The sequence below is a fragment of the Ursus maritimus genome, unplaced genomic scaffold (genome assembly GCF_017311325.1).
Source record: "Ursus maritimus isolate PB19 unplaced genomic scaffold, ASM1731132v1 scaffold_16, whole genome shotgun sequence".
In the NCBI taxonomy this organism is placed as follows: Eukaryota; Metazoa; Chordata; class Mammalia; order Carnivora; family Ursidae; genus Ursus; species Ursus maritimus.
The window spans coordinates 30,826,846-30,837,276 of NW_024424008.1; positions in this window are offsets into that span (position 1 = coordinate 30,826,846).

The window sequence follows — 10,431 nt, forward strand, 5'->3', positions numbered from 1 at the left end:
GAAAGGAAAGGAAAAGAAGAAAAAGAAAGTTTTCCCCAGCAACAAAGTTTTAATTTAAAAAAATATATATGAGGATAAATGGGTGGACAAAGTATTGAAAAGAACTTTACCTCCTCTGAATCACTGAATTAAAGTCAATTAAATAGCATTCAAGATGGTAGAACGAAGAGGAAGACGCCCGGGCTCACGTCACTTCCAAATTAAAGGAATTAAAGAGAGGCTCTGGGATTGCGTGTGGAGCAGCGAGGTGAGAAGCCCAGGGATGGGGAACGAAAACTTGACTGGAAGGGACAAATGAATAAACGGATTTGCAGGTTCTTCCAAGCACTCACTTTAACGTCAGGGAAACGGAGGCACAGCCAAGCTAGGTGACTTGCCCAAGGCCACACAGCTAGAACCCACACCTGCTCCCCCGGGGAGACCCGGCTCTGGACTCTGCGCTACCCCGCGGACACCCCGGGCTCTCCCCGCCGGCGCGCGCCCCCGCCGGACCGCGCACGGTTCACGTCCAGCCCCCCGCGCAGCGGCCGGCCTGTAGGGGTCCCCGGCCCCCCGCCCTGGGCAGGCCCGTCGGAGGGGCGAGGTGGAGGACCGGGGGTCGAGACCTGGGCGCGGAGGCCGGGGCGGGTTACCTGCGCTGCGCCGCGCTCTCCCGAGAGGTCTGAGGCCCCCGGAGCAGGAACGCCAGGGTCGCCCCCCGCCCGGCCCGCCCCGAGGGGCCCCGCCGCCCGCCGCCGCGCTCCCGCCACCAGGCCCGCCCGCCGCGCGGCCGCCGAGACCGTTAGGGCCTCTCCCTCCCGGCCTGCCGCGCCTCCACTGGTTGCCATGGGGACGCGGCCGGAACTCGCCGCCGCCCGGGAGGGGTGCGGGGGGATGGGCTAGGCAGCCGCCGGGGAGCGGCCTTTGCTGGGGGGTGGGAGGGGGGCTCCCGGGTCCTCGCCGCCCCGCAGTTCCGCCTCCGGTGTGTGCTCCCTAGACGGAGTCCTCCCTGAGACCGCATTCGGTGCTTTCCTCTTCGTGGCTCTCACTAGCCCAGGGTCGGGCACCCAACAGGGGTCGGAGAAGTATTTGTTGAATGAAGGAAGGAAAAGGGGGGGTGCAGAGGGGAGAGGGTCTGCATCCAAGTTTCTTTTCTTTTAAGATTCCATTTTTAAGTGATCTCTACACCGAAGGTGCAGCTCGAACTCACAACCCCAGAGGTCAAGAGTCGCGAGCTCTACTTGGCTGAGCTCCCTGCATCCAACTTTCTTAAACCCCCCTGGCCCTCGTCCCTCTTCCCCACGTTTGAAATGGTATCAAAAGTGAAATAAACTTGGGGTAAAGAGAACTGCCCTTCTCCTCGCCAAGGTGTCTTTCACCGCAGAAGGGCTGGGGGGTTTTCAACTGCACTGCTCCCCGCGCCGCTACTCTGGTCGTCCTAACAGCGGCCACTGTACCTGTCCTTCCACACAGCGCCCGGTCCTTGACAACACTTTGCCAGTTAGGCGGAGCAGACAGGAAGGCCTCCCTTTTTAGGGAGAAGAAAATAGCTCCTAAGTAGGGAAGGAAGTAACCTAGTGACTGATTCCAAATTCTTTTCTTTTTTCACTAAATTGCAAGAATAACTGACGATAGAAGCTCTGTCTCATAGCTCTGATTTCAAAGAACAGGAAAGAATATATGCATATACACATGTATACACACGATTTTTTCTGTTGATACCTTGGGTAATATTTTTTTTATTTTTTTATTTTTTAAAGGTTTTTATTTATTCATTTGACAGAGAGACAGCCAGTGAGAGAGGGAACACAAGCAGGGGGAGTGGGAGAGGAAGAAGCAGGCTTCCAGCGGAGGAGCCTGATGTGGGGCTCAATCCCATAAGGCCGGTATCACGCCCTGAGCCGAAGGCAGACGCTTAACGACTGCGCTACCCAGGCGCCCTCCTTGGGTAATATTTTTAAGCACTTGAATTTGTATTTGGAAAATATTTTTGAATCAATTTTAGGAACAGCATTCTTTCTCAAAAATCCGATTGATTAACATCTAATTCTTAAAATCTTTTCTTTGCACTCCACTTTCATGACATTAACATTAATTTGCTCCTTAAAATGGCGATCCATTTAACATTGACCCCAGTCCCTCCATCCAGGTTCCATTTGAATTTCAAAAAACCATCTGCTGTTTCTTGACAAATTGAGTTTCCTAGATGAATTATGTAAAGTAACTTAGGTCATTAGTTCTAATAAGTGTTTCACAGCTCTCATTGTGATTGAATGAAGAGAGTGATCATTTCATCTTAACTTGCAACTTTCCATCATTCTGGAAACCGTAAGTCATATTCTTTATTCTTGTCCAAAATTAATGGGTCAATGTCTTTATTGTGCCCCGAAGAAAGGAAAGAGGAAGGAGGAACAAAATTTAATGAAGTTTCAGGATGCCCGATCGCACTCACACGGTGTAGTGCTTTACCATTGGTAAGTACTTTCATGCTCATTATTTCCTTAGATCCTCAGTGATGAGGTTGTGGGATATCCCTGAGGTTCAGTGGGGTGGAGTCCGGAGCCGACGACCAAGAAAGAATTCTTGAAGTGTCTTTCGTGCAAAATGGTGGTTTATTAAAGCACGAGGACAGGACCCGTGGGCAGAAAGAGCTGCTGCCCCAGGTTGTGAGGGGTGGCTGATTATATACTATGGGGTTGGGGGAGGTAAGGAAAAAGGGAGGCTGAGAAAGCACTTTCGTATGCCAAAGAAGACTCGCAGGATACTGGAGGCCTTGCCATTGTCCAGTTAATGTTGTTTACAGTACTTTCCTCCTATCACGTGTCCTTATCAATGGGCTGCAGGTTTAGAAATTCCATTTTATTTACATTTCCTTCTGCCTCAGCTTCCCTCAATTTTATGGAGGGGATGGTAATGTTAGGACTCCAGGAAACTGAATTATGGGTCTCTGGAAGTTAGGTTATTGATAAGAAAGCTTCTTCCTTGTAAATCACTAGGACATGTGTAAACTGAGGGAGGCTCAGGTCTTGCAGGACTGTGATCTCTGTTAGTTAACTGTTTTTTCCTTTCCTTAGCTTTAGGGCACCCAGGGGTGCCTGAGGAATGTTGCATACATCCTGGGGCGGGGAGGGAGGTGGAGGTTGCAGGGTGTCAACTTCTGCTTTGTCCTCAGCTTACCTTCTGTTCCCTCATCACTCAGACTACCACGTGACATGTGTAACAGGGGTTATTATAGCTCCTTTTAGCAAATTAGGAACCTAAACCTCAGAAAATGGATTTGTCCAAGATGACACATGTAGTTCAAATGCAGCTAATATAATGAACCTAGATCATCTCAAACTCTGTCCAAAAGTTAAGGTTCAGTAGGTTTCTTGAGCAGACAGAATCTTGCATAGGAACTGTAGATGTCACATTTTTACAAGAAAGAATGGGTGTGGGCAGGGCTTGCAAAGTGTAAATATGTGATGGAGTTTAAGAAAATTTAAATATGGAATGGAAACGCTCCATTCAATTTAATAGGAATAGAGGCTTTCTGGATGAAAGTTAAGGCTTGACATGCAAAGACCTACCTTCCCACAACCTCACCCCTTCCCCTTTCAAGTAATAAGTAATTGCAAAGACCAGAATTTACCCTGAAGTGTAGTTATCATTGTATCTTTTCAGATGAAATTGTTTTGAAAAGGATGAGGAAAGCAGGAAGTCTCCCAGTCTAGAGGAGGGGAAGAGTGTGACCAGGCTGCTGGTAAGAGATGGCAAGAGAGCTCAGTCCTGCTAGAGAATTGGAGGACACAGCAAGGCCACAATAATACATAAAATATAACCAGAAATGGTCAAAAGAGCATATAGGAGACATATATGTCTGAGGAATAAGAATGATTGGGGAGGAGCAGCTAGGGAACCAATAATACAATGATAAAAATCAAAGCCATAGATCGAACCTTAAAAATGGAAAAACTGTCATTAACAAAATAGTTTTCACTGCAACACTTGCAATAACAGCACAGGAAAGGAACGTGCACTTTAGTATATGCAGGGTTATATAAATCAGCTTAACATCTGTCTTTTTTACAATGAAAAGATTTTTAGAATATCTTCAAAAGAAGGTTTAAGATTATATATACATTATAACAAAAAGCTAAGTCTATCTTATCCATGGAAAATATTTTAGAAGAAACTTTAACATAATAATGATCAAAATAATCATAAAACCGGAAGAAACCATAAAAGGATCATGGTTCAACCCTTTCATTTTCTATAAAGAAACTCAGACCTGAAGAGTTAAAATGAACTACCTTCATTGCTAGTTAAGAACAAAGAGATTAGAATGCAGGTGTTTTTTTCTTATTATATCATGCTACTTCTATAAATGGAAACAAGTTGAGGAATTTCCTGGAGATACTTCAGTACATATTCTAGTTGGAAAAATAACTATTCAGGAAGGGGAAATTCGGTCTTTAGAACCAAGATCCTAGCATACCACTGTCTGATAGAAATATAATGCAAACCACTTATGTAATTTCAAATATTGTAGTAGTCAAATTAAAAAAAATAAAAAGAAGTAGGTGACGTTAATTTTAATAATATACTTACTTAACTCAATGGACTCAAAATATTATTTCAACATATAGTCAATATAAAAAATTATTGAGATATTGTACATTTTGTTCCACACTAAGTTTTCAAAATCTGGTGCGTAGTTTATACTTATAGCACAATCGATTCATAGAGCATATTCAAGTGCTCAATAGCCACACGTGACTGGTGGCTACCATATTGGACAGCACAGCTCCAGAATACAGGTGCCTGGCCAATGTACTAAAGCCCTTTGTTAAGTGCGAAGGGTCATGCAATGAAAGAGATTCTAAATTATTTGGATGTGATCTGAAAGGAACTATGAAAGTCTCCTCCATCAAAATCCTCATTAAGTGTCTCTAGGTTGGAAGAGGAATCAGGCATCTGAAGAGAAATACATAACTGGCATCCTTAGCCAGACAGGGAGAGGTCTTTCACTGCATTATGATTCACGGTCCTATCAATTTCCCTAGTAAGGGCTGCTTCTCCAAAGAGAATTCAGAGTAAATGAATCCAGAGTACCTCTTAGTTTTGGCTGGCCAGGGGACTAGGTGCCAAAGGAGTATGTCCTCCTGATGGGAATTATAAACATCAGGACTTGTTGTAGGTTCAGAAAACAAAACCAAAGTCTTTGGAAAATGGCAATCATAATTTTTTCCCTGGATTTTCCCTTCTTATAGACTCTTAGTGTTTTAGCACTGTGGTTTTGAAAAGTCATCCTCTCTTGCGTATTAAGGGAAACCAAAGATTTTTATTATAGTCTTGAGCTAAAGTTTCACGGTTGGAATAACTTATTTCCTAGACTCAGGCATGCCAGGGGCAATGAAAAGTCGCCAGTGGGGAAAATGAATTTGGAGCCCCCTCTGGGGAGTCAGCTCTTTCTAGAAGTTCATCTCTGTTAAAGCTTTTCAGGTCCAAGCTAATATGATAGTGACAAATTACGGGTCAAAATCTAGGAAAAGGCAAGAACCTAGAGAACTGGGCCCAGGACACACTGCTGCTTTTGCCTGGGAGGCATTTGATGCTCTGGAAGTAATAACTAGAAAACTGAGTGGCAGTTTCGTGGTCTTATGAAGCAAAGGGGACAAAAGACAAAGCCTAGTCTCACTCCAGATAGGGAGTTCTGCCTTTAAATTGGAATCCCACAGGGCTTTGCCCTCAGGCAAATGGTGAGATGGAAATAAATAAGCACCCTCACCCACTTGCAACCCAGTTTTGGATTGCCTGGGTAATTCAGGACACCCTCCGTCCCTGAGCATGGATGAGGCAGTATTGGGCAGGTAGATAAAGACCCCCGGAAGAAGAAAGCAGACGTTTTCTTTGGTGAAGATTAAAATCATTCTAGGGGCGCCTGGGTGGCACAGCGGTTAAGCGTCTGCCTTCGGCTCAGGGCGTGATCCCGGCGTTATGGGATCGAGCCCCACATCAGGCTCCTCTGCTATGAGCCTGCTTCTTCCTCTCCCACTCCCCCTGCTTGTGTTCCCTCTCTCGCTGGCTGTCTCTATCTCTGTTGAATAAATAAATAAATAAAATCTTAAAAAAAAAAAAAATCATTCTAGGCCTCAAATTACTCCGAAGAATAATTTCTCAAATACAACGACCAGAACATACTCAAGTATAATCCAGGGCCAGGAAACAAGATACCATCAGGGAAAACCAGTAGAAACTACAGGCCACAGAAACAAAACCACAGAAGCCTTAGATCCTGGAATCAGAAAACAATTGTAAAACTATGAATAGGTTGGTTAAAGACATAAAAGACAAGATCGAAAAAGTCTTTAGGGAGACTAAATGTAAAAAGTGACAGTGGGACATCTGGGTGGCTCAGTCAGTTGAGCACCCGACTCTTGGTTTTGGTTCAGGTCATGATCTTGAGGTTGTGGGATCAAGCCCCAGGCCGACTCTGTGCTCAGTGCAGAGTCTGCTTCCGATTCTCTCTCCCTCTCCTTCCCACTCACTCTCACTCTCTCTCTCAAGTAAATAAATAAAGTCTTAAGAAAAAGTGATTTAGGGGCCCCTGGGTGGCACAGCGGTTGGGCGTCTGCCTTCGGCTCAGGGCGTGATCCCGGCGTTCTGGGATCGAGCCCCACATCAGGCTCCTCCGCTAGGGGCCTGCTTCTTCCTCTCCCACTCCCCCTGCTTGTGTTCCCTCTCTCGCTGGCTGTCTCTATCTCTGTCAAATAAATAAATAAAATCTTTAAAAAAAAAAAAAAAAAAAAAAAAAAAAGAAAAAGTGATTTAGCATATTTGAAAAGGAACCAAATAGAAATTGTAGAACTAAAAAATATTGCTAACAACCAAAATTAAGAACACGACAGATATGTGTAATAGTTTGATATGGGTGCAGAATTTGTGAACTAGAAAACAGATCAGAAGAAAGTTTACAGTTAGTAGAGAGAAGACAAAATAAAGAAAAAGATGAAGGCTTTAAGATGCAGGTTTACCACTTTAGTACTTTTTAATATAATTATTTGTTGTTATGAAAATAAAATAGATAATATATATGAACATACCTAGTACACGCCCTAGCCTATAGTGGGTACTCAAGAAGTATTTGTGTAGTTTGAAATAAAAAAAATAATTTGCATAACTTGCAAATCATCTTTGTCAGTTTTTATAATTCCCATTTCTGCATCAAATGTTCAAGCTTCTCTTTTAATTTTTTAAACATATTACTCATAGTCATTTTTTATTTTGTGTCCTACAATTCCAATCTCGAAAATTTCAAGAACTATCCATGCTAGTTCTTAGCATGTTGTCTTATTTGTGTGTGTGTGTGTGTGTGTGTGTGTGTGTGTGTGTTTTATGATTTTTGACTATGAGATAATTTGGGGAGAAGAATTTCTTTCTGTGACATCTTTGAGGCTACATTAAGGTTAAATTCTTCCAGAGAGGATTTGCATTTGCTTTTGGAGTTGCCTTGGAAACTACTCAACCCTGAACCACTTTATATTAAATTCTTCACGGGAAACTTTTCAGACAACACAGGTAATATGAATGAATGAAAAATAAGCTTATGATACAAATTTCCAGAGAAAGAATTTCCCTTCACCCAGGGCCAAAGTCAAGATGGATGTGTTTTCCTCTGTTCTATTGTTGTGACTTAAAAAAAAAAAATACTTTTATTTTAGAACAGTTTTAGATTTACAGAAAAACTGTAAAGATAATATAAAAAGTTTCCATATACCCCACAACCAGTAGACCTTATTAACAACATCTTACATTCGTATGGTCATTTTGTTACAATTAATAAACCAATACTGGTACATTATTATTAAATAAAGTCCATATTTTACTCATATTTCTATAGTTTTTACCTACTGGCCTTTTTTCTGCTGCAGGGTCACATCCAGGATTACACCTCACATTCAGTTACCATGTCTCCTTGGACATTTCTTGGCTGTGACAGCTTCTAAGAATTTCCTTGTTTTTCATCATCTTGACAGTTTCAAGAAGTACTGGTTAGGGATTTTGTGGACTGTCCCTCAAATGGAATTTGTCTAGTGTTTTTCTCCTGATGAGACTGGGATTATGGATTTGGGAGAGGAAGATCACAGAAATAAACTGCCATTTTTAACACAGGACCAAGGGTACCTGCTATTAACCTGATTCATGTTGATGTTGATCTCGGTCACCTGGTTGAGATGGTGTTTGTCATTCCTCTCCACTGTGAAGTTACTCCCCCAGCCCTTTCCAAACTGTACGCTTAACAAGAAAGTCACCGTGTGAGGCCCGTACTTGAGGAATAGAAATCTGCTCCAGCACCTTCTTAAGGGTAGAGTAGGTTTTTTATTTAAAAGGGTTTTTTTTTTTTAAAAGATGTATCTATTTATTTGAGAGGAAGAGACAGACAGCTGGAGTGGGGAGATGGGGAGGGGCAGAGGGAGAGAGAGAATCCTTATGCAGACTCCCTGCTGAGCATGGAGCCCAACATGGGGCTCAGATCATGACCCGAGCAGAAGGCAGACGCTTAACTGACCAAGCCACCCTGACACCCTGAGATTTGTTTTTAAAGATTTTATTTATTTATTTGAGACAGAGGCAGAGAGAGCACGAGTGGGGGGAGGGGCAAATGGAGAGGGAGAGAAACAAGCAGACTCCCCCTGAGCGGGGAGTTGGACAAGGCAACTCCATTCCTGAGATCATAACCTGAGCCGAAGTCAGACACTTAACCGACTGAGTTTCCCAGGCGTGCCAAAATGCCAGGAGATTTTTAACAGATGCTATGCTCGGTGGATTTCACTATGCTTCTTAAATCTTGTACAGAAAGTCATTTTCATCATAGACAAATAAACCAACCACTGTAGTAGTAGAAATGGAAAGAAAAAAGAAAAGAAAAGAAGAGAAGAGAAGAGAAAAGAAAAGAAAGGAAAAGAAAAGAAAAAAGAAAAGGAAAAAGAAAAGAAAGAATTATGATAAAAGAAGTGACAAGATGTCCTTGCAAATGACTGTTAAAAATCATCCAGGTAATTCTGGTATTCTACTTTTCTCTCACGGAACATTTCTTTTCTTTTCCTTTTAATAATCCCTTTTCTGAAGCTGTTCAAACCTCATTAAATTGTCATGTTGTCACAGTAGCCTTATCTCCAAATGTGAATTAACTGTATGTTGACTTGAAGACACATTTTTTCTTCCATAGTGTTATGCCAATATTGCCAGTGAGGGGATTTGCACTACTTTGAAAACTCTCAAGTAATAAAATTCTATTAATCATGGTGCTGGGAAGCTTCAAAGTATATCTTCATGCTCATGTTCAGAAACCTAAATGGCTTTTTTTTTCAACTGCAGCAATTTCACTGGAATAATAGAGTTCTATAGTGGCGACTTATCTCCTTTAATTAAGGTATTTGTCAGAATTAGGCATACCAGGATATACGTTCTCATTCTGTATACCATAAAGCATATTCTGGGCTTGCTTTCACTTAAGCTCAGGAATGCAGGTCCAGGCCTATAAGAGATTGAGTATATTTCCTCTTAGGCTAAGAATGGCAAATAGTTTTCATTGGAAGACCCAGCTTCATTAGACCTAGAAACAGATATTGGGAAGGTTTGTGAGTCTGTTCCCAGGCCCCGGAGGGAAAGAGAGCTGTTATCTATTAGTAATGTCTCCCACACACAAACAAGGGTAGCACTGTGTCGGGCATTTCACTCTCCAAAAGACAGTTCTCATTATTTGTTTTCTTTCCTTTTGTTTCAATTTTAATTTTTATCAAACTTATACATATACGTGGTTAGAAACTAAAATAGTCATGGTTACAAAGCCCAATAGGAAGACAAAGGCTTATAATAAAAAAAGGTATTCTCCTGACGCATCTCTTCCCACTCCTGATTTTCACTCCCAACACGACCCTTCGAAGTTGTTGGGCTCTTCGTCTGTATTTGCCTCGGTAGTTCTCAGGGTTGTTACTTGCTAACAGCAGACCAACTCAGACAATTGGATAGCTCATGGGGGTGCTAAGCTTCTAGGAACAAAGGTTAAAGCCTTGTGACAGACTGCACTCACTGGTACCAATGCTGCTCTGAAACTCAACCTTGGGGCCACCCTCTGACGCTGAATGGTTCTGCCACTGCCTCACTGGCCGAATGTTCTCCACGGGGGCCCCTTCCTCAAGGTGTCCCCTTCTAAGGCAGATTCTCAAGGGAGCGAGTCTGGCAGTAGAGCCCGGGTCCCAGGTGGCTATGCTAGTGGCCAAGGACACTGGAACAGAATTTGGGGGTTATTTTGGAGATATGGGGCTCCTATGGCAGTGAATTTCCCAAGTACAGTAAGATGTCATACAAAGGGAGCTGGACAGCCTGAAAAGAAATGACAAATATCTATCACAGCTTTTTAATGGATGAGTTTATTGTACAACTTTTTAATTTTGTATTGTACATGTT